Source organism: Harpia harpyja, chromosome Z (assembly GCF_026419915.1).
Source record: "Harpia harpyja isolate bHarHar1 chromosome Z, bHarHar1 primary haplotype, whole genome shotgun sequence".
NCBI lineage: Eukaryota > Metazoa > Chordata > Aves > Accipitriformes > Accipitridae > Harpia > Harpia harpyja.
Window position 1 is genome coordinate 37,240,935 of NC_068969.1, and position 25,469 is coordinate 37,266,403.

Sequence of the window (25,469 nt, forward strand, 5' to 3'; positions counted from 1 at the left end):
GGCTTTTGTTCAGATCGCGTGGCCAATCTTGGCTGGTTCTTGGGGTCGACTCCTGCTTCTCATCAGGAACTATCCCTTGCTTCAGTTGGTTACAACAACATATACATTAATCATTGTCCCTTATCCCTTTGAACTATGTCTATTGCCATTAAAACTCTATTACAAGTTAGATAATCATTAAACCCGTACCTATATCTAAAATAAGTAACCATGCTGATATATTTCTCCTAAAATTTCTAGCCCCCCATCTCACTAAAATGTAAGCACCTAACAGCATGTCACCACGGGCAGACATGCAGCTGCGCGTCAGTGGCCAAGAGTGTAGTGATGCAACAATGCCTTTGAAATCCGCTACGTCTCTGTTGATACGAGTTTCATGTGGTTTTTTTTAACAAGTAATTTAATCTCTCTGTTTCTCTCCTTTAGTCTTTAAATATGGACTGAACACCTCTGTACTGCATGAGTGTTAATGAGGCACAGCTTGGCACACTTGCAAAGCAAATGTGGAAGACGTCTGCGAGCGTGGGAGCGAAAGAGATGAGACTTGAGGGAGAGAAGTCTGTGGGACGGGGACTTTGCTGCTCTGCCGCAGATGGAGAGGTGAGGGCAGGGAAGAGCTGCTGCTGTAGGGTGGGGGAACCTTCAGACGCCAGCGTTTGTGGATGCTCTGACTGTCTCTCGGTAGCAACGTGACAGCTGGGTTTCTGGCACGCTGGCACAGGCAGAGGAAGCGGTAGGGTTGTGACCTTTTGCAGCCTCTTGAGGGTGGAGGTACCATCTCAGAGCAGTGACCCGAGGAGGCAGCCGACTTCTGTGAAAGACTCCATTCTCTATTGACCAAAGGCATTGCTCAGCCTGGTTAGATTTTTTTCTCCCCTCTTTCTTTTTCCTTCCCTCCTTCCCCCCAGTCAGATGATTAAGTGATTCAGACGGAAGTAATAGCAGCGATCATTAGCAAGAGTCAGACAGGAAATTGCAGTGCAAAACAAACAAACTTTCGGCAGTAGTCCATTTTTAAGGTACTCTGCAGCACGTTTAATGATGTAATTCTCCAGTGCATCTGAATGTTTAAATATACCTGCGAAGGAGAAGAGTCCCTGGCTCATGCAAAATTGCCCTGAAGTATATAATTAATTTTGATACATTGAAAATTCAGCAGGCCTGCACTGAGTTATGATGTTGGGCTTTTTGCGGGTAGTTCAATGCGTTTCTTCCGTGCGTGCAGATTTTATCAAAGGTGGCGGCTCTTGGTCTAGTCAATATAAACTTCTTGTCTTTTGGAGCATATATGCATTTCTGACATTATGTCCAGAATAGCAAAAGATTTTATTACCACTGTGTGAGGTCCCAGGAGAAGCCTAAACATGGAAAAAATACAGATTTTAAAAGAAATTGCTCATTTCCTTGTCTGTGAGTAAAATGTGAGTTTGCCGGACCTGGGCAGATGGCTTTTGCATTTTCAGAACCTGTCAGGTTTTTGCTTGGAAAGTGAAGAGTTTGGGATTTTTTCTTGAGTCACGCTTGTGAGGCACCCCCCATATTATGAGGAAATACTAATTTCTGTTTCACAAGCTACTTTGTGCCTTTCACACAATATTGAGCTGTGTCCGGTCAAAGATCCACTGCCTGTGCAACTTTACAGTAAGCATTTTTCCTCTGAGTAACTTACACAGCTGCAAGAATTTTTAGTTGGTGCTCTTTGCAATCAGCTATATAAGTGTCAGTACACCAAAATACAGAAACTACGTGGAGACAGCACAGGGTTATGTTACAGTTGGGATGTGGGCATAGTTCACGCAGGCATGGCCGGAATGGCCTAAAGCCGGCTAAGCCATCTTCTTGTAACAGCGTAACTGGGAAATCTCAAATCCAGGCAAGCAGCTTGGATTGTATGTGGAATATTCACCTCTGCTGCTGTCTTCCTGTTGCATCTGTGTTGCAATGGGTATCTGAATTAGCAAATTTTGAGGTAGCTCAGGCATATCTTGGAGACGACACGCTTGGTCTTTGTCAGAAACTTGCAGAAGTGCAGCTCGGGTTTCCAGGCTGTGGTATACGTGGCAGCAGTGCTACGGGGACCGGTGGCAGGCAGCTTGCTGCTGGTGTAGAGCTGGGTGTAGAGCCCAGCTGCAGGAGGTGGCCCAGCTTCCCCAATTTCTTGGCAGGCTGACTAAACCTTGCTGGTGTCTTTAATGGTATTGGCATGCCCAGCCTTCTCTTCTGACCATGTGACCTTTTAACAGCTTCAATCCAGTGGCACAGTTTATCACATTTTCTCTTAAGGCACCATCTCCCAGGGCTTTGGAGAGCATAGTCTGTGGTGGGCTCGCACCACAGCGAGGAAGCAGTGGCAACACCTGTCTCCTGTGCTGGGAACACCATGGCTGAGATGAAGAGGATCAATTCAAGCATTCCCTCCAGTGGTGTTTCCTCTGTTGAGCAACTCTGCCTGCCCCAGCCATTTCTCTCCCTCTCCTTACTCTGGAGGGAGAGTGAGGTGAACCAGCCCGCTGCCCTGCACTGCGTCTCCATCCCCATGAAGCCCATGGTATTTCTCTCAAGTCTGGGAGGACTCGGTTGCTCCCATCAGGCCAGAACTGAGATTGTGTTACAAGAACTCTGTGAAAACCAAGCGATGTTAGGTGAGGACTACAAGCTGCTGCTGCTGCAAGACCGAGTTCGCAATTTGCCGTTGCTCTCTGCTTTTGTGGTATTTGTACCGCTGCAGATGAGGCAGGAGAGCTTCACTCTGCTTATTCTGTGGTGGGTGTGAGCAGCCGTGCAAGCTGCAAGGCAGTGGCAGCGCAGCTCTCCATTCACAAAGCCCGACTTCATTGCAGAGAGGCCTACTAAAGAAAAATGGGCTGACTAAATTAGACTCTTCCAGTGTGGACTGGGAGAAGTGGGAGTATATTTTAATGTCAAAGAAGAATGAAATTTTTTTGTGTGAAATTGCTGTGTGCAGGGAAAGAGAGTGATGATTAGGGCTCTAGGTGAATCAACAGTGGTAGTAATACTACAGTGCAGTGAAATGTGGCAATACGTCGTTACTGGGCAGTAACGTTTCTGTTAACATCAGCAGCATAGAACATTAGCAAGAACTGAAAAACTGATTAGTAGAAAACAACTTTTTTTCCAAGGCAACGTACCTGATCTCCAGTGCAAGACAATCTACTGGGAGATAATAGCTAGAAGCTGTGTACTATAGGCAGATGAAAAAAGGGCAGTGCACCATGATAGAGGGAAAATTGCCTTTCCACCTGGAGTTATTAATTGGAGGAACTCTTTTGAAGCAACCACATTTTAAGCAAATACACAGTAAGGCACCTAGAAGTAAAAGTGGATTTCAATTTTTTTTTTTTACCTTCTCAGCCAATGTGTTTCTGGCAGAGCCTGCAGAAGTTACTGCCATTGGTGGAATTAATACAGCTGGGGTCCTCATCTGTGTGTGTATATATGAGGCTTCTTTCATGCGAAACCGGTGTTTTTCTGTAAAATCCTGTGCTTTAAGGCATGACCACTGTCCTCCCATCTGGGAAGCATATGAGAAAACTTTTTGTTGAAATCCCTTTGCTGATGTCAGCAAAATGCCAAGCTTCTGCTAACAGTGGAAATGAAGCAGTAAACCAGGGTGACCCATGGGATGTGCTTTTGGAACTGGCAGGCCCTGAACACGTAAATCCTCTTTGGACCTGTAGTGGACTGATGAAGAAGCCGTGAGAAAACCAAGAACAGGTGTCTCTTTCATGCCCTACCTCCTGGGGAAATTATCTGCATGTCCCTCAGAGGCTTTCCTCATTTACAGAATGGAGATTGGATTCCCTCCACCTCAAAGCTCTTTCATCAGCCCAGGGATGCGCTAGGTGAAACACAATACATCTAGGGAATGCCCAAGGTGATTTTCCTCAGGATGTCAGCATGGACTGTATCAGAGTCTGAAGGTTTGAAACTGGGACTGAGCAAAAGTTTGGATTTTACGCTGCTGTCCAAAAATTTGCTGTGCCTACAGCTGATCTTGATGCTGTATAGTAACCTTGCTGTCCATAGGAAGTGTTCCTAAATAGCTACTAGATGCCATTTTCTCCACCCAGAAGTTTGTGGAAGTATTGATGGTTGGTTTGCAGCAACTAAAAACATAATGCTGTCAAAGGATGTGAACGTTCTTGATTTTTAATTTCACAATCTAAAGCAATTACAGTGTCATTCCAAACCCTGTTTGACAGCAGCTTTTCCTTTGTGGGCTGCCTATCTGTCTATCACTATACAGTGAAAGGCTCGCATTACTTTTGTCGCGGGCTGTTAATGAGTCAAAGGAGACAAAAGAATCCAAGTCAAGATTAGAAGCAGAGCGGTTCCTTTGGGAGGCCATACCAGAGGAGTGGGAATGCCTGTGTCCTGCCAAAACTACTCCCGAACCACACCGTTGAACCACGCAAATTGCATCCTGCATGACAAAAGAGACTGTGTGTACAGAAGACCTCCAAAGCTGATGAACAGAGATGGGTTGCTGGTTGCTAGCAGCCTGCCCCCAGACCGTCAGGTCAGGGAACATGTCTCTCAGTCTTGGGAGAGCGAGGATGGACGGAGACAGTAATGGAAGCAAACTCTTCTCGTAGGTCACACAGCAAATGGGTGGTAGAGCTGTGACCTGAAGGCCAGGCTAAGGGAGCAGCACGCTTCTGAGAAGGGAGAGTTGGTGTACAAGTACCATCAAAGACTTTGCGTACAGCAGATTCTGGTGATTCAGGATTTATATGGGTTCTAGCTATCAGTCCAAAAATGTTCTCATGGAAGATGGATAGAAGGTGTTTTTTAAGACAAATGGATGTCTTGGCCTATGTTGGACTGTTTTGGAGAGTCAGAATAACATGACAGCAGATTATGCATTCTCAAGAACTGAGGACATGGTTTTGTGTAGTCCTAGCATTTTATTTGCAGAAATGCGTGCTTGGTGATACTAACATCACAGTCCAGGAAAAGAAATGTATTAATGATTTTAGTGGCCTGTGTAAAACGGAGTAGCCCAAAGCTCCTGTTTGCACAAGAATAAGCAGGGAGTTTGGTTTTGGCTTACTCAGGTAGAGGAACAGTGTTGTTGAAGTGGGAGAATAATAGATGCGGGCGATAGAATAGTTTAGCAGCACTAAATTATTCAGCAATGTTGATTCTGTTCTAGCAGCTTGTTAGCTGAAGGTGTTTGAAAAAGTTACCATTCCCTCACAAAATCTGCCAGCATAGCATTTACCTGAGCAGAGATCTTTGAAAAGATCGTTGTTATTTTGTGGACCTGTTGAAGGTGGTTCCTGGTGGACTAGTTCTTTCTGTGTAGCAAGACAGCAGGGGAGGAGGAACACACCCTTCCGACGGGAGCTATTTATTTATTTGTATCCTTTATTGAAGGATCCTGGCGTTTCACTGAATGTTGCCAAGTCAAAATTCCTGTGCTTAAAGCTGAATGTTATGATAAAAAAGCAATGATAGAATTATACTCCATTGCAGCCTGATGGATGCATGAATTAATTGACTGTAAGAGGTAGAACTGATTGAGCAATTCAGGTTGGAGAGGACCTCTGGAGGCCTCTGGACTAATCCCCCTCTCAGAGCAGGGCCATCTGGTTCAGGTTGCCTGGGGCCGTGGGCAGCTGAGTGCAAATACCTGCAAGGCTGAAAACTGCACAGCCTCTCTGGGCCCCCCCGTTCAGGTGTTTGACCACCTTTGTGGTGACCAGAGATCTGCTTTTCTCCAGCTGGCATGAGTCTGGCTCTGCCTTCTCCATACCTCCCCTAGAGGTAGTTGGGGAAAGTTCAGAGTCACCCAAATGACTGTCCCGATTAGTAGGTCTTCTGCATTTTTGATTCATCTATGTTTGCACTGAATACCTTTGCTTCACTAACTGTGGATTTGTATCTTTGCTTATATCTGAAGGGGGGAAAACCCCAATTTTCTGAGAATTTGGTCTGAAGATTCTGATCTTGTGAAACCACTGGTAAAAAATTCAAAGTCATCATCTTTAGGTGCATTTTTTTTTCTACAGTCTGCCAAATTCTGTTAGCTAAAGCATGGCCAAAATGTCACACTACGCATGAGAAAAGACAGTGGAGTAACCTTTGCCAGCTGCTGTGTAGGACACTGACCTTTGTACAGCTCGGAGAAAAAATGGAATATCAACTCCCTGGGGAAAAAAAGGAACATTTGATGGGTTAGGTGAGAGAGAGGCTGTGAACAATCTCTCACTTCAGTTAAAAATTGTTTGTAATCCTGGTTTACTCATTGGAGATACCCCAGTCTCACTAGCAACTCTTCTCTGTGATTGCTGTCCCTTAATGTTGCCCTTAGCTTTGGTATCATCGTGGCAACTGATAACTGAACTACTTTAAAATTGGAGTGACTGTTCATCTCCGCTGTGACACAGAGCAGCCTGTGGTTTTCTCTGCAGCAAGGAGCCGCTGCGTGGACAAGGGGGAATTGCTGAAACTGCTTTTCTTCAGTTTCTGCTGGCAAGCAGGGATGTCTTTTTAAAAAATAGTGTAAAAAGTATTGCTACAATAGCTGGGGAAGACAACACTGCAGTTCACGATTTTGCTGGCTGTGGGTGCCTCGCAAGCTATCTCCACAACATCAGCACAGTGGTTGCCTTAGGATGGAAATGGCACTGGTTAGTGGGAAGCTGTTTGGTCTTTTGTGCTTGTAGCAGTACTGCTAAAGAGAGAGGTCAATTTAGTTCTTTCATTAGCTTTGTCTGGGTCTTGTAGTTTCATCACTTTAAAATGAATCGTGTTTGATCCAGAAGGAAACAGGCTTCTGTCTTTGAAGGCTTGGCTGGTTGCTTTTCAGGACCTACACAAGGTCCTTGGTAGAGCTCACGCCTTGGGGCTCTTAGACGAAATGTAGCGTTTCACTTCCTCTGGCTGAGCAGGACACGGTTTACCATTTTTGAGAAATGACAGTTCATCTTCTCGTTCCGACAGTACTACAGAGCTGGCTGTACTGGCATTAATCCACCTAAGTCCAGCAGCATCAAAGAAAAAAATGTCTGTGAGAGAGAGACTGCCCAGATCAGCAGTGACACCAAAGACGTTAGTGCATGACCACAGCCAAGAAGTACCAAGTTTCTTCAAATCCACACGCAGGAGCCCCGCCTCCTTTCTGTTTGGTCCCTGAACTAACTGATTTAAAAAAACCAGTTCTGTCTGTCTTTGAGCAATCCAGTCCTTGCCTCGTTTGTCCTTCATACATTCTTGAAACCGAGTTTTCAGAAGCTGTGAAAAACAAGTTCTAATTGAAATGAAAGCATTTTTAATTTCTTCTGAAGTCAGGGCTTTCTTCTCCCAAAATGGCATTTTCTGTTGGAAATCATTTGTCAAGAGTCAAACAAATCCTCTTCAAACAATTACAAACTTGCTTTCTTTTTCTTAGGAAGGACTGATGTTGTCATCAAGGTCTGGTAATTGCCATTAGCACATGAATGCCACAGCTTGAGTGTGAAATACAGATACTGTATCATTTTTACATTTCACAGCTCTAAACGCACTTGTGTGTTTGGGTTTTTATTCATTCCCCGAGCAACATGCTGTGTGTTGCCTCTAGCTCACGCCTCTCTGTAATGTGGTTTTACTGGTTATTAGATTTCTAAGACCCTGTCAGAAATTTAACCTTTCTTTTTTTTTATTTTTACTTTTCTAAATAGTGAACAGTGTGCCATAATATTTGGCTGTGTAACTGTTCGGACGGAATTTCAGGTAGCTGGTAGCTAGTGAGTGGGAATAAAGCGGGTTTGTTTGACCTGAGAGAGTCAGTGAAGAAAAACAGATTCTAAGAGAAATGAGTGTTGTCTTTTTGAGAAACATTATTTTGTTTTGTTAGTAGACCTGCTGAATAAACGGTCAAAACTCTTTCAAGCCTTACCATGTGGTTCCCAGAATAAGTAATTCTTTTAGAGGAGGAAGTATTCATGCACAGTTCTGGCATTTCAGAAGGCTAGCGTTGTTTCTTGGGCTTCAGTGAAAATCTCTGAAATACCCTCGTCTGGGTGACCCCTGCCGATTTTCAGCAGACAGCTTGAAAACGGCAAGTTTGCAAACCTTTTCTTCTGTGATTGGATGCAAAGTATCTCCTGGTGTCTTCCTCACTGATCCTGCCTCAGGACAGGTATTTCATTATGTCAGGAGCGTGTGCCAGGGAAAAGAGGTTACTAGCAGAATGCCGCTTTACCAGGACGGTTTGTGCAGGCACCCAGGCTGCTAGGGAGGAAAGGAGATGGTTGCTGTGTTGAGATTTGAAATGGCTGTAGCGCAACGCTGCCGACGTGGCCCACAAGCGGGTGTGTGTTCCCCATCCACGTCGAGGTGCAGAAGGCAGTTTCATTTTTTGTTCTGATGTTCTTCTTAGGAGCCACCAGAAGGAGCCACCACAATGGAAGGCACTGACAATGGCACAGACAGAGAGAAGAGGAAAACCTCCATCTTGGAAATCGTAGCAGCGTACGAAAGTGAACGGAATGAAAAATTGGTGGATGTTCAGTGCTGTGCAGATATCCCACCATGTTTTATCCCGCTGCTGTCCACTCAAGTGCTAGCTTCTGGGATGCAGATTTACCCACGAGGAGCAATCATCCTTTCACCAGCTATTGCAGGTGAAATGCAATTAATGGCATCTCCTACTAATCATCTCCAAAACTGGAGAAAGTTATCCCACTTTAGTCTGGGAGGGGGAGAAAATTTGGAACTAGTGTAAAATAGTGAAGTTCAAAGCAGTATGTGTCATTCTTGTGTTCTTGAACTGCCCATACCACAACGTGCAAACCAACCTGCATTCAAGAGGCCAGTTCCTTTAAAATTTGGCACTTTTCTGGATTTGCGGTATCGAAAGCGGGTGGATGGCGTATTTCCTGAATGTCATCTCTCTTGCTTCCTGCTGTTTCTGCATAGAGCCATGAGGTCTGTTTTGGTTTCTGCACGCAGATGTCTTGCACTGCAGGTTTAAATGACAGGTTCATCCTCTCCTGGCAAATCTTAACGGAGAGGTTCTGAAAATACTTTTGTATCTTAGAGTAACTAGAATCCAATTAAGTAAGTGAGAAAAAGAAAAAGTTATTTACCATCCTGCCAGCATAAATGAATTTTTTGGAGAGGTTGTGTGTCTGAGCAACACAACATTTGACACTAGCCCGTCAGTTACATACAAACTGCTCGGCACAGTGGTAGCCAGCATAAGCTCTGCTTGGGCAAAACTTTACCTGACCTCCACAGGCAGTTAAATAACATTCCCTGGGACCTGTTCTGTTGCTTCGTTCAAAATGGGAGGATTCCTCCAGTTCCTGCTGGCTTGGCAAAACAAAGCTCCTGCCTCAACATGCCACCAGACAGAGAATAATCCTTTCTCTTAAAAATGAGTTGTCAGTGGTATAGATTCACTGTGCCATGTACAGAAGGAGTGTTCTTCAGAAAACAGGGTCACCAGTCACTTTTCATCCAGTGCTGAGTCACTCATGAGGTTTAGAGAATTGAGGCGATGCTTTAGCTGCTTTATGTCATTTGTGCAAACCTCTCTCCAAGGGCAGATATCTCAGTGGAGACCAGTGTCCTCTGGGATACTGACGGACTGGCTGGTGTAGCAGGGCTGTAACTCACACTGCGCAGGTCCAGGACGGCCACAGGCTTTGACATGGCATCTAAGTAGGTTAGCCAAGTAAGGGGGTTCAAAGGCAGCCAAAGCTGAACTTGAATAATGGAGAGCATTGTGGTGTAGTCCAGTTACTCACCCTGGCTTAAATTCGGCAACATCATGAATAACTGCCGGGGTTTGATTCTCCAGTCAGTTTGCCAATTTGCCAATTCCCAGGACATGCAGGACATGCTGGGGGAGTTTTCCTAGGAAAGCTTTAGTTTCTTTGCCTATCATCAACCTCATTTTTTTCTTTCCTGCTCAAAACTGCATTAGGAATCTACCCTGTGTGGTATTTAAATGAGTAGCATGAGAGTCAAGTTGTGAGTGAAGTGCAGTCACTGAACAGTGACCAGAAAAAACAGCATGTTAAGCTGTAAGCAGTACCTGTCAACTTTCACCCAGAGAAGCGTACCATGTGAGCATATTATTTGTTTGCAGCCACAAGGGATGCGGAGAGTATATCGGTAATTTTCAGCTTGCAAGGAGGACGCACAGCCGGCTTCTGTTTTGACACATCGGACCGCCAAATTTAACAAATGGGCAATGAGGTGGTTTTTATCTAAGATTTCTGCAGTAAATTAATTAGCAATTATGTTACACTGGGCCAGAGGAGTCTGTGTATTCTGAAGGAGCTACACATGCATCCTGCTGTCGTGAGATGTGTTTTGGACTACATCTACCAGTGAAGTGCGCCTGTGCAAAACCTGCTTTGATTAGATGCATCCTTTGGGCAAAGCACAAGGTTTGAAGGTTCAAGTCTCTTGCCTTTGGCTAATAGGCTCCATCAGGGAATGTTACATTCTCTCTGTGGAGGAAAATGTTCTGTCACCTTGGCCTTCTTGAATAGGACTAAACACATTTTTAAAAAGCTTCAAAATGTGTATTTAGACCACATGTAAAACAGCCTTTTCAAATGCAAGAAATTGAAAGTTCTTGCACTGCCTTGTTTTACAGATGTGGTCCAAACGTGTCTAAAATGTAAGTTTCTGTTTATAACGGTACCATAAATAGCTATCAGAAGAATTAGGTATTTGGTTTGGATAAATACACAGAGACAGCAAAGTATGAAATCTTAAGATAATCACAAAGTTTGGACTCGCACATTTAAAGTTCTGATGCGTTCTGCCAAGCTAGTGACCAAGCTCCACTGCTGTCTACAGGAGTGAATCTGACTGTGTGCCGCTCTCAATTCTTGTAAGAAAGTGGAGATTCCTGTTCTGTAATTAAGGCCAGAATTGTGTCCTGGAGTGATGCTGTAGTGGGGGTCCAAATGGTCATAGCATATAGTGAGGTGTAATACTGACGTTGGAAGGCGTTATGGATTTTTGTTGGCACGTTGTATCAGATGCCCCAGCTAAATACTGAATTAATTCTTCAAAGATGTCTATTATAGTGCTCATATAACTAATTATCAGTCATACAGTCTGTTGGATGTAGAGTTTCATGGTTTTTCTCCTATATGAAGCTACGACAAAGAGATTTTACATCTAGCACCAAGAGAGGCTACTTTGGGATACTTGATGCTGGTAGAGGAAGGAAAACAGATAGCCAACTATATATATAACCTTTTCTGTAAGACCGTGAACCTTTTGTGGGGTAGATTGTGTTTATAACGTAAGCTGTGATTTAGCTTAGGAGTGTGGTCATAAGTAATGCTGGCTCACTGGCAGCTGGGGAGGTAGGGTGCAGCACTCTTAATGCCCAGTAAATGCTCAGCTTGAACTGTATTTGCCTGAGCCCATTCTGCTTCACAGCAGTATGAGACAGACCAGGAAATGCACCTCCGGGTAATCAGGATACCTTCTGGGTGATTAAAGTGACTCTGCTTTTGACCTTTGGCCTTTCATGTTATCACACCATCCACGGTGTGCTAATAATCTCACAAAAATTCATGGCTTAAGCAAGGTATGCCACACCATGCATTATAAGGCTTTTATTTTGTTCTGTGCTGTGCAGTTGTAAACCCTGAAAGCTAAGCCCCGAGACTAATGATAGCAAAGGAGCCCCAAGAGAGAATTTCCCGTAGACAGATAACGTTCTTTTCTCCAAGTGAGGGCAAAGCTGTCCAGTTCTGGTTCCGTGCACACCCCTGTCCCTCCTGCAGGTCTTCCAAGACCACTTTTGACATTGCAGGTGGCTTTGAACAGGAGTTAGTTGTATCTGCTTACTTCTGGATTTTTTGTTGGTTTTTTTTTTTTTTATTTATTTTGTAAGAAAGCTAATTAAAGCACTGGAATAGTTGTATAAACCAATCACAGGCTACATTTCTTCCCCAGACTTACTTGTTTTTCCCCCAAAACACTGCTCTTTCAGTGCTCATCTGTCCTGTTGACAGAGATGGGTTCAAGCACAGAAAACAACAGGTCCAGGGGTCTTTAGAAAAGGCCAGATTCTGAGGATAATATCTCAGCAGCCAGAGAGGTAGGAGAGAAAACATGACCTGAAAAATCCAGAGGCAGGAATTCCCACTGACCCCTGGAGGTGCCTTACATCTGAAAGCCTTACTGGGTGGCCCAGTAAAATTCATTAGAGCACAGAATAAGCCTTTCTGAGGTGGTTCACCTGGATTTCATTCCCGTAGGATCTGGCTGGTGCCATGGCAATGCATGGTAGGGATTCTGCATTTTCTGGATGTTGTGGGTTGAGCCTGTCCAGCAGCTAAGCACCCACACAGCCACTCGCTCACTCAGCCCTCTCCCACGGGACAGGGAGAAAATAGAAGGAAGGTAAAAAGACTCATGCATTGTGATAAAGGCAGTTTAATAGGCGAAGCAAAAGCTGCGTGCACCAGGAAAGCAAGGAAGGGCTTTATTCACTGCTTCCCATCGGCAGGCAGATGTTTAGCCACTTGCTGGAAAGCAGGGTCTCAGCACATGATACAGCTGATTGGCAAGTGGAAGACAAAGGCCATAACCATGAGTGTTGCTGCTTCCTCCTCCCTTCCTTGAGCTTTTATTGCAGATCTTGACATTATATGGTTGTTACGGATGCACGACTAACCAAATCCAACAGGTGTTAAAACTCAGATTTATTCTTCAGCAAAAGTTAGTTAGAAGTCCGGTAACATTTTATAAAACCACAGGCTCAATGATGTAAAGAGAATTAATACTACACGGCCGACTTAAGAATCCCCAAGATTTAAAGTGATGGCTCAAAACGCGCGTATCACTCACCTGAAAGCTGAGGGCTCTCTCCCTCGAGGAGTTACCTCGGGTGGTGCCCTGGCCCGAGGGGGAGTCCCCGACTGCAGACCCGCTGCTCCGAGGAGGACTGCCAACGTGTCCTCCGGCGGGACCCCATTTCTACCCCTGTCGAATCTGACCTGTGGTCATTTAATTCTATTGGCCAGGAGGGTCACCTCGGTGTACCTGGCGCATCTCGATTGGCCAGTTCAAATTTCAACCTGCAGCCTCCAGGGTTTCCTTCCCCTTCTCCCTTCCTGGAGAAGTTTCGTTTCCTGCTGGCAGGATGGGAGGGGGGCGGGATGTACTGCCACAATCCACCCCGTGACCACAGTCATGATTCGACTGGTTTCTTTGGAGTGGTGGTACAGTCACCTCTTGCCTCCAAAGTTAAAAGGGGGTGCAGTTTGGCGAGTTTGACGCTCATTGTGGGTCATCGTTCCCTTCTGGTCTAGAACTAAAGTGGAATATCGAACACAGGAATATCCAGTGTGTGGACAGTTTAAAGGAGTATACTTAACCGTTAGTACAGGCTTCACTACTAAGCATTTGATAGAACTTATTGCAATATAGATTACAGTAATCATAACTACAAGCATTATTAAAGATTAGAGAAGGCTGGTCGCCCACCCCGTGAAAGAAAATCTGAACATATCAAAACTTTTCCCAACCAGTTGGTCCCCGGTGCAGAAGCAATTGCCTCTGAGTCTCTTGCCGTATTCTCTCGTTGATTTAGTCTTGAAGCCACATTGACACATTTGGAGTGAACACAGCAGTTGTCCATTGACATGTTCAAAACTTTACATATACCCTTCTCTTTCTTTGGCATCTAATCCAATACAGCCCAATTTTTGATAGTCATTTTACCAATATGTTTTAACCGATTGTTTGAGTCCCCGAATTGTTAGATGTAGCGTTGGCTAAGGTTGATAGCTGTAAACTCAGTTCTAGGGTGCTCTATTGATGTTCCTTGAGTACCATACACAGTTGCCCCCACGGAATTTCAGGGCATAGCGTAGTACCATTCCAACTCCACCCTGTGATCCCATGGGTTAGTTGGAGGATATAGTCACATCTGGTGTTTCATACTGAACTAGTATTTACTGCACTTGGTGACCAACTATAAACAACATGAGTATAACCTCCTCCCCCATCCAATCTGAACCTCCAACTATAATTGTTACATTGCTCTCATGCGAGGTCAAGGACTCGCGATATATTAATGTCCATCATTTTGCCACGACATTATCATCCAGATCTTCACCATCCACGCCTGTCACCGTCATCACTGTCAGCAAAAGGACTGGAATGACTTGTTCCTTCATGGTCCTGTAAAAAAGCACAAACTAGGCCTCGGTCTTAAAACCGGGTCACAGGGTTAGAAGTCCGGGATTATCCACCGGGCACTGATGTGGTGAGTCTTTCCACTCCCATGAGATGGTCTCAGAAGACCAATGTAATCAACCTGCCACGTGCTCCAAAGAGCCTTGCCTTGTCTGATATGCTGGGCCGGAGCTTGGTTTGGGTGGTTAGCTTTAAGCCTTATTCGGCATTGTGGGCAAGCTGTAAGAATTGCTTCACAGGTTTTCATAGACACTGGCCAACCCTGAGATTGGCGTTCATAATAGAGATCTGCTTTCCCTAAGTGGCTTCGTTTGATATGCAACCATTCTTGACTAACAGATTCCAGATGGCCTCAGCCACTTGTCCTACCTGTTCCTTGTTGTCCCCACCAACTAGGATATCATCTATATATTGATATATGTGGACACCTGGGGGTACCTCCACAGCATCAAGGAGCTCGGCTAAAGCATTGTGAGCGATAGTAGCGGAGTGCTTGTATCCCTGGGGAAGTCGATTAAAGGTGTATTGGGTCCCTTCCCAAGTGAAGGCAAACTGGGGTTTGTCCTCTTCCCTTAGGGGAACCATAAAAAACCCATATCTTTGACATCTAAAGCAGCCATCCATGGGTGGGCTGCAGCCTGTATTGCTGTTATCACTGAGGTGATACTTGGGACGGCAGAAATTAATGGTGGGGTATTACTATTCAATCTTCTATAATCAATTGTTAGTCGCCACCTTCCATCTGATTTACGGACTGGTCAAACAGGAGAATTATAAGGAGAATGTGTGCAACTGATGATCTCTCTTTTCTCCAGATCATTAATTACTTCCGAAATGCCCCGTTTGGCCACGGCTGGAAGTGGGTATTGAGGGACACGGGTTACCTTAGATTGCGGTAGTGCAGGAGCAACCTGCAATGTTCTCACATGAATAGCCTCTGCCTCCCTGCCCCCAATGCTCCACACCCTACCGTTGGGTAGGTCCCATTATCTGCCTGCCAGCACATCAAATCCCAGTGTATTTCCCTCATAGGGGCTTAAAGCCACCTCCACAGCTGTCATTCTTTTCCCCCCCCGGTAGCCAAAGTTGGGTTCGAGCTATGGGGCATTTTTCTGTCGCCCCTGTTACTCCTCTAATGTTTATAGCCTTTCTTGATGGCCTAATTCCCAGCTCACTAGCTTGTTGCTCATTTAAAACACTAATTTGGGCTCCTGTATCAATTAAGAATTCCAAACTTATCCGTTTTGGGCCTACAGGAATGTGTATATAAGGCTCCTTATCAGCAGACCATTGGCAGGTATTCCCCATGCGGATTGGGCGGCCTGAACCCCAAACCGCAGCTCCTAGTTTTTAGCCCTTCCAGTTCCTCTCGCAGTGCCGCGAAAGGGTCCCGTTTCTCTTCCCGAGGGGGCGGGGTTGCTGGCGCTTCCCTTTGGTCTCCAGCTTTCCCCTCCAGCGACTCCACCAGCTTCCGCATGCCGCCGGCAGACTGCCCGTGCAGCACGGCTCGGGCTGCCCCCAGTGCCGGTGCCTTCCGCCAGAGACCGTCCCTTCCGGGATCGTAGTTCCGACCCGGCGGCCCCCGAGTTCGAGACCGCTCGGGGCGGGGTTTACAACCGGCTGGGCGGACCTTCCTGCTGCCCTCCGTTAACTCCAACAGTCCCTTTTCCCGGATAGTAACAGGTTCTCCTGCCTCCTTGGGGTCCACACCCCCAGCCCAGTAAGCTACTCGGGACGTTATCGACTGATCACCCACCGGTCCAGCACTCAGAAACACTCCCGGTCCCCAGTAACCTCTCGCTTCATCATCACTCAACAGTATCCGATCCTCCCCCGTTAGAGAAACTCTCCACAAATACTCAGGTTCGGTTTCGCCCGGCTTGCGCGAAAACTTAGCTTGCAACTCGCCGAGTTCGGGTCCCAACCAAGGGACCGTGTGGACCCGCGTGCCCTTCTGTTTCAATAAGGGGCCGCACGTCCCTTTCCTCCAAGTCCACCTTCAGACAATCTATTTCCCCTTGCCTTTTCGCAGAATCACTCTTTCGGTTCTGTGCTTGAATCAAGCAGGCGCCCAGGAGGACAGACACACTGCCTTTGCCATCTCGACAAGTTCCGCGGCATAGTTCTACTCTCTCCACGACCGCTGCCGGGTCGGACCACTTCTCCTTCGCCCAGTCCAGACCTGGGGGAGAAGGGCTGCAGCTGCGCCTCCGTAATAATTCCTCTATTAACACCATCCTGCCAACTACGCCAAAATGTTACGGATGCACGACTAACCAAATCCCACAGGTGTTAAAACTCAGATTTATTCTTCAGCAAAAGTTAGTTAGAAGTCTGGCAACACCTAATAAAACCACAGGCTCAATGATGTAAAGAGAATTAATACTACACGGCCGACTTAAGAATTCCCAAGATTTAAAGTGATGGCTCAAAATGTGCCTATCACTCACCTGAAAGCTGAGGGCTCTCTCCCTCGAGGAGTTACCTCGGGCGGTGCCCCGACCCGAGGGGGAGTCCCCGACTGCAGACCCGCTGCTCCGAGGAGGACTGCCAGCGTGTCCTCCGGCGGGACCCCGTTTCTACCCCTGTCGAATCTGACCTGTGGTCATTTAATTCTATTGGCCAGGAGGGTCGCCTCGGTGTACCTGGCGCATCTCGATTGGCCAGTTCAAATTTCAACCTGCAGCCTCCAGGGTTTCCTTCCCCTTCTCCCTTCCTGGAGAAGTTTCGTTTCCTGCTGGCAGGATGGGGGGGGGGGGGGGGGGGGGGATGTACTGCCACAATGGTATGGAATACCTCTGTGGTAAATTCATGTCAGCTGTCCCAGCTGTATCCACTGCCAGCTTCTTGTCCACAAGAGGACAAGGTGGCAGCGTGAGGAGCAGAGAAAGCCTTGACACTGTGCAAGCGCTGCTCGGCAATAGTCAAAACACTAGCGTGCTGTCAAGGCTGGTTTAGTAACAAATCCAAAACACAGCACCTTACGGACTACTGTGAAGAGTAGGTAGGAAGAGGACTGGTCAAGCCACGATTGAAACTGTGGCAGGTGCCGCAAACTGCTACTTAGTGGTTGAAGTCTTCTGTCTTCACAGGATAGAATACTTCCACAATGGGGAAAGGAGTGTGTTTCTGGATGCAGGAATGGTCTTGGACTGGTCTTGCATTTTCATGAATAAAGGACAACTTGGTATATGCACCCCTACAGAAATAAATGATCCAAAATGTCACATATATATTTTGTATGAAGTTAAGCTAAATAAGTGGATACTGAAAACATTATAATGTTACAGTGCCCTAAGGTTGTTAAATTACAGTAATATCAGTGATAGCTATATGAACTGATTGTTCAAGAATTCCTATTCTCGGCTTCAGAATCATAGCAAAAAAATCAATATGTGGCTTGTGCACAATAAAAGAAAAAAGAAATATTCAAAGGCACCAAACAGGAAATGAATTTACTCTAGGATTTTTGTTTTCAATTTTATTCTTAATGAGTTAAAAAGAATCTTTGATAACTATATAGTTTAAAGAAAGTGTAATCTGGAGTTGTTAGAACGGTAAGGAGCGTCAAGGTACACAGCTAAGTGCTGTTAATTAGTCCTTCTGCTAATTTCAGTTATTAAACAAGAAGAAGAGTTTTTACCTTCTTTTATCTACAGAGTTTCCGAGTATGTAAGAATGAAATTTCCCAAAGGCAGAGATGATTTGACTGATTCAGTCACTGACTAAAGTACATTATGAGTGTACAGCTAGGTTTGCAGATACTGCACACAAACCTTCACCCTTAATTAGATTATAGCAGAAGTAGATAATGGTTTTACAGTCTGCTTCTCATCATCTTATTAAGTGTAACACCATATGAACTGGAAGCAAGGTGGTTTCGTATAATCCTATGTGGGGTCATATGGTTTGAAGCAGTCTGTGAATCCGTCTTCAGAGGAACACATTCAGGAAGTTTGTGCCGATCCTTTGATCTGTTCTGAAATGTTCCTATTTTCAGTAGCTTTTGAAACGGGATAGTGCCACCCAAGCTACCCAGCTGCGAATGAGAGCCACATAGAGTCCAGCTGTTCTTGCCTTCCAGTTGTCTTAATGAGGATGAAGAGTGTGGAGGACTGTTGTCATGAATTGCAGTTGTACCCACGATTGCATTAGGTTTTATGACACAGACATTTATCAGCATTTGAAGAAAATAATTGCTTTTCTTTTTTAAGTTCAATGAAGAGATTGGGACTGAAGGAGCATAGTAACTTAGTTCCAGTATTGCAGCTCTCTTGGTTGTTGGTATAAATAGCTTTGGGAATATGGAGTGACCGGGAAGACAACAGAAAGAAACAAGTCAACCGGCTCCACTAGCCTCTTTCTTGGAACAGACTGTCAACACCGATAAACAAAATGCATGATCATTGCTACCAGACCAGTTTTGGTCTCTTCCTAAAACGCTGATGCAGTGTTAGGTCTTGTGATCTCTGTTCTACTGATTTATGAGGAGAGAGGATGCGTTTTTATTCCAAGAGGATTTCTGTTCAAGGTGTGATGAGCTCAGAGCATTTGCTAAGTGTTTCAGGCTCTGGAGGTGGGGAAGACAGGTCTTCAGTGCTTTCCTAATGTGGAGACAAACCTGAACGTGACCCATACAGCAAACCGAGATGCCAACACTTAGCTTTTGTAGTTGCTCTTGCAAATGGAAAGAACTTCATGATTTTTCTAGGAACCAACTCTTCCTTGAGCCTGAGTCTCAAAACTCACATGCAACGGCCTAGCTTTATAAAAGTGAGCATGCCTTTTCCAAAACTGCTTCTGAGTGGGGCTTGAGCCTGCAAGCTTCATACCACGAGTTCTTTGAACTGAGATTCACTGAACACAGGGACAGATCATTTTCTGCTGTCTGATGAACGTCGTCTGCATACTGGGTGCATATGAATTTGTGAAGAATATGGCTCTAGTAAAGCTGCTACACAAGCTAATCTTGAAGCAAACCACAGTTATAATTACCTTTATGTTTCCGCTGTTGTTGTTAAGGTCAACATGTTTTGTTGTGAGTACACTGGCACTCTTTAGAAGTGTCATGTAATGATTTGATCTTGTATTTTAACTAAGCAAATGACAATATTCCCATTTGTTTTCTGGATGCAGGATCAGACCTTATTCTTCCCCTCTCTTGTCTCTGCAAAATTCCCCGACCTACAGCTATTTTTAAATACGGTGCTGCCCATGAGCTGAGTATCTCCAGTCCTACCTTTTAAACTTTTGTTAGTCTATTAATCAAATTCAGAAAAGGTTGGGAGAGAGTGACTCCCTGGTTTAAAAACCGAAAGTGTAGCTGTGAAATTATAACTCTCTGATGAAGAGGAAGAAGTTGACATTTTTAGCCTTTTCACGTCAAGATTTTGGCACAGGGCCTCATGTTCACTGTATCATTTTATTAAAGCTGCCCTACTTATGTCAAGAGCTGTGCAAGATTTGCATTCAAGTTTTGTTCCCCAAATACATTTCTAAACCTCATGCAAAATGAAAGACGGTTCTCTAATCGTGTATTGGGGATTTTTTTTCTCAGATCCGAGAATTGGCTGTGCACAAGGATGATAAGTGCGAAGCTCTTTTTGGTTGACAGGAAGGCTCTTTAGACAAGCTTTTCACATGGCATTGGTGTGACTATTGTGTGTGATCTTATACACAGAAAAGACTTGTATGCCATTTTCTGACATTCTTCTATAATTGACCTGGAATACGTAAGACTATCCCTCTTGTATAAATCATATTACGTTTATGAGTAAATATTAGTATAGAAGCGCACGCGCCTACAGAGTATAAATGCCCCCCCCTGCCTTGTTTTGACTGTAAAAGAAATGGGAGAGAAGTATAGAGGAGTATTCTAAAAACAATGCATAAATTAAAGCAGTAATTTATTAAAAACTACAAAATGTTTATGTTGCAGGCAAAAATTAATAGCCAATGTGGAATTCTCCCGAGGAAGATAAAAGAAACTCAGAGGAGGATATATAGAAATCTTATTCTTTTCTTTTGGTGGAAGCGGGTAAATTCTTTGGGGATTTTGGAACAAATGTCATCAGAAGTGTCACTATGTATAACAGTGCATTACTTTAATGACTGTGTTGTTGTAGCTCCACTCATGAAGGCTGGCTATTTTTATTCTTCCCTGAAGTTTTGATTTGCAAAATAAATACACTTCAGGCAACAGGATTCTTGAACTGTAGTAACGTACACTAGAAGTATGTAGGTTCCTCTGGCAAGAAAATTGAAGCTCCTCTACCTACAACAGATAAAATTACTACTCTTGAGTAAGCCATCCTGCCGTTTCTGAAACTTGCCAGACAAAAATTTAAACCTTACTTACTTTATGCCGTGGTTAAATTCACCATCCAACTTTCAGTAGCTGATTGATGCTGTCTGTTGCATTTTTTTCAAGTCCTAGTGGTAAAAGCTAGGCATTTCTGTTTCCTAATCTTCTAAAGACCATGATAAAACCTATTCTGTGTACTTCAACATTTCTCTGAAGTCAATGATAAGATGAATTTTAATGTGAGATGTGCAGAATTCTAATGTAGCTCAGTCCAGTTATGGGTTTTTTAACATTTTATAGAAGATGAAGATACCTTTTGCAACACAGATACGTGTATGATGTGGAAACAACTTATTAATGAGTCAGTAACAGAGCTGAGAGTGAAACACGAACATCCCTGCTCTAATTGCTAAATGAAAGCTCCTCCCTGCCATGGAAAATGGACAGATGGAGAGGGAACTGTGGTAGTATCTCTCTGTATGGCAAGCAAAAGGCACCAGAGATGCACATGCTTTGGGTCAAACCATATCGTTAGCTTTCTTTCAGTGTGCTTTTTGAGACTCAGACATATTCCACGTAGGGAAGAAAGGCCAGCCTCGGCCTTAGACTACCTATTTTTAAAGCCCTACCTTTTTTCAGGCCCATAATCAAAAGGCGAAATTGCGTAACACTCAGCGAGCCCACTCCACTTAATTCATTCTTCAGAATAAATCAAGTGGGATTGTCTTTAAAGAAAAAAATGCTTACCGTGGCTTCTGAAAACCCTCAATAGTTTTCAGCAGTTCTTGAGTCCAGCTGCCATAGCAACAGTATAAATAGTCAGCGATAAACAAAATGTCTCAGCTGTTTTTCCAGTGGGTGTTTTAAGAACTGTCAAATTCATGTGCACGTTGTTAATGTCTTCCTCAAGCCCTTCTTCAGTTTCTCTAATGGTTTCCCCTCCATTTCCTTCTGTCTTTTGGCAATGAGATGCAATTCAGGACTTAAAAAAACAGTTAAAGGTCACTAGACACCAAGTCAATTAAAAAAGAGCCTTAGCATCCAAATGCCACTGTATTAATGACATTCTAATTAAATATTACACAGTGTTTTGTACTGTATAGATGAAAACAGTGTAGGAATAAGAAAGAGATTAGCTATGAACGGGCACCTGCGTGGTCTCTGGAGGATGAGAGCCTTGCTGAGCCTCCACAGCTCCAAGGACTGGCAAGCTTGGCCGGGAACCTCATGTTGTAAATCGTACCAACCCTGGCAAAAATCATGCATTCATTTTGGGGTAGCTGTTCTGGCATGCTGTCCTTGGCAGCTATGTCGTCTTGGAAGGATGACTTGAATACCCTTTTAAAATCAGACTTTTCGTGTAGATTACACCCCAACTTGCTGGAAAACATTGAGCCGGAGGTTTTTTGATCAAAATCTCAACAAAAGTTCCATGAGCCCTTGCTAAATCCAAGGTGAGATTACAGCTAACCATGATTTTCCTCAAGAAGATTTGGAATATAAAGTGAAGGAGGAACAAATACTTTCTAGAATCTGAAAATGCAGCTTGCAAACTGAAGGAAGCATTTATCCTTCTGTGGTTCCCGTGCGTGAGATTTCTGGTGCTAAATTACAGCCAGCATTAAATAAGTGATAGTGATAGTAAGCTGGGGAAAGTCAAGACCATAAGAAGCTATACTTAATTTATCTCCTCTTTTGCCACTGTAGTAAATGGGAGCAGGGCCAATGAATGACCTACCCCGGATTCCAGCTTTTTCACTAGATTGCAGTTTCCTTTCCCTTTGTTTAGCAACAAGAAAAGGCGTGTAAAGAATTTGTTTGGTTACTGGCTTAATGGAAGTTTACTGGCAAAAACAGTGGATAAGCTGTCTCGGATCCTATTGCCCAAGCCAATATAAAACATAGCAACACTGTTATGTAAAGTAACTGGTTAGAAAATACCTAGAAGTTTTCCTCAAGTTTGAGAGCAGAAATTTTAAAGATACTGCTGGAGATAAGTCTCCCAAGTCAAGGCAGACTGTCACAGAATCATGGAATAGTTTGGGTTGGAAGGGACCTTTAAAGGTCATCTCGTCTAACCCCCCTGCAATGAGCAGGGACACCTTCCACCAGACCAGGTTGCTCAGAACCCTGTCCAGCCTGACCTTGAATGTTGCCAGGGATGGGGCAACTACCACCTCCCTGGGCAACCTGTTCCAGTGTTTCACCACCCTCATTGTAAAGAATTTCTTCCTTGTGCTCAATCTAAATCTACCTTCTTTTAGTTTAAAACCATTACCCCTTGTCCTGTTGCTACAGGCGCTACTAAAAAGTTTGTTCCCATCTTTCTTATAAGCCCCCTTTCAGTACTGAAAGGCCGCAAGAAGGTCTCTCCAGAGCCTTCTCTTCTCCAGGCTGAACAACCCCAACTCTCTCAGCCTTTTTTCATAGGAGAGGTGTTCCATCCCTCTGAGCATTTTTGTGGCCCTCTTCTGGACCTACTCCAGCAGGTCCATGTCTTTCTTGTGCTGAGGACTCCAGAGCTGGATGCAGGACTCCAGGCGGGGTCTCACCAGGGCAGAGTAAAGGGGCAGAATCACCTGCCTCAACCCACTGGCCATGCTTCTTTTGATGCAGCCCAGGATACGGTTTGCTTTCTGGGCTGCGAGCACACATTGCTGTCACATGTCCAGCTTTTCATCCACCAGTACCCCCAAGGCCTTCTCCGCAGGGCTGCTCTCAATCCCTTCATCCCCCAGCCTGTGTTGGTGCTGGGGGTTGCCCCGACCCGTGTGCAGGACCTTGCCCTTGGCCTTGTTGAACCTCATGAGGTTCACGTGGGCCCACTTCTCGATCTTGTCCAGGTTCCTCTGGATGGCCTCCTGTCCCTCAGGCGTGTCAACTGCATCGCTCAGCTTGGTGTCATCTGCCAACTTGCTGAGGGTGCGCTAGATCCCACTAAGTCATTGATGAAGATATTAAACAGTACTGGTCCCAGTACGGACCCCTGAGGGACACCACTCCTCACCCATCTCCATCTGGACATTGAGCTGTTGACCACTACCCATCCAACCAATTCCTCATCCACTCAACAGTCCATCCATCATATCTGTATCTCTGCAATTTAGAGAGAAGGATGTTGTGGGCGACCATGTCAAAGGCCTTACAGAAGTCGAGATAGATGACAGTCAAGGCATGTAGAGTTACTAGCTGAGCTAGTGACTCCAAAAATAAAAGTTATTTATTTTAACTGGGCAACATTAATGTTGCCAGAAAAGAATGTGCTACTGGACTGTTAGTTCCTGTTGTTGTCGCTGCTTAAGCCTGCCATGTACTTGTAACTCAAGCATGGCTGCCAAGTGCTTCATCTGACAGTTTCTTGCCTTGCAGTTAGTAGATGTTCTGAACTGCCTCTATACTTTCTTTGGGACATAAGCACCATGCAAACTTAGCCTACAACTTACTCACACCTAAAAATACCCTGCTTGCTATGTTCCACGGAGGTGAGGAGATTCAGTGGTTCCTGAGGTAACAGAAGCTTTTGATGACATGGATTTCACAGTGCATGATAAAATGAAATATTTGGCCTGTTTGTCTTCATTTCAAAGAATGGATATTTCTGCTGTCATTTACACAAGAATTACAGAGGAGTTAATTGATTAAATGTTAACAGACTTACTGTTTATAAACAAAACAGTATTGGTTTATGAACTTACTGTTGTTATAGAAACACCAAACCAGAGAAGAGTTTAATCCACAGTTTTTTGGTAAAGCTCAGGTCTCTTAAAAAGCCTTGGATTACAAGAATTACCGTATGAATTTGCAAAACTGGTAATAGCATCTTTTATGCAAATCCAAGGAGGTCAGATCTTTTTTTGGTCTTGTGCTTCCTTTTGATTTTTCTAGCTGGAGTTCCATATCTAAAGTTAGGGCTTTTCTTCAGCTTTCACTTAAGCTCATTGCTACTGATGTCCCTTCTTCCCCACTAGAGGAGGGCTGAAGTTGACCAGGTTATATCTCTGTCAATTTATATCTGTATCCAGCCAGCAGGAAGGATATTGGACCTTCTTAACCATTCAGCTTTTCTGAAGAGAGTCAGTGCTACACATCTCCCAGGGCGTTGGGAATGCCAGCTCTGAACCAGCGTACTCGTTTCTAGCTAAGGTGACTTTGTTCTCTTTTAAGTTTCTGACTGTGCCAGAAGTCAGACTGACCCTTTGTTTAAAATGTAAAAGAATTCTGTGCAGCAAGACTCCTGTCTGGACTTCAAGTTGGTTGAGACCTGGGCTTCTGGATGCAATTGCTGGTTTCGTTTCTAGCTGGTGTATCCACCATGCATGCAGATCCAGCAGAAGATATGGCAGTTCAACAGCTACTCCTGTTGGTGGTGACTTTTCCCATGAAATGACTGAGGCAGAAAGTGACAGCTGAGACAAAGAGTGTTAGAGAAACCTGTACTTTTCCAACAGCCCCATACAAGCAACCGTGCTTTTGCTGAAATGCAGATTTTGTAATGTTCGGTGGTAGGGAGCTAGTTGGCCTCATATTTTGTATTACCATGAACAAATGTTCTACTCCATATCTGTGCAAGGGGCCCAAATGGGATTTCAGAAGATGTTTCTCTTGTAAAGGTTCTCTTCTAGCATAAACACTTGCATACTGGAACACATTGGCCCTTCCCCTAATGGCTGCCTTTCTTGTCAGCCACAGGCCTTTCATTTCCTAGCCATGAATGCAGAACAGTCACTCAGGCTTAGATGAGTCTGATGAAGGTAACAAATTGCACACGTTTGGCCTATTTCTGGCCTATTAGTTATGACCACACTAGAGCTGTTCAGCTGCAGAAACCTGAGGTTTACCCACCCCTTTTGCCTTTACTTTCAACACACACTCATTTGCAAATGTGTTCCCATGTTTATTTACAAATGCCATGCACAGACAGAACAGGCAGTATGCAACAGATACGCGATGCACTTGCAAGTGTTTCCTAACC

The 25,469-nt window shown here is 44.6% G+C and overlaps 1 long non-coding RNA gene across 1 annotated transcript in view; it reads left to right on the forward strand.

Moving 5' to 3' along the window:
• The first annotated feature begins 434 nt into the window (after window positions 1-434).
• LOC128137838 (uncharacterized) overlaps window positions 435-25,469 on the forward strand; it is a 37,258-nt gene continuing 12,223 nt past the window's right edge. The window contains exons 1-2 of the long non-coding RNA XR_008233870.1: window positions 435-557; window positions 8,390-8,633. This is a non-coding gene — a long non-coding RNA (uncharacterized LOC128137838). The remainder of the gene's footprint in view (window positions 558-8,389; window positions 8,634-25,469) is intronic.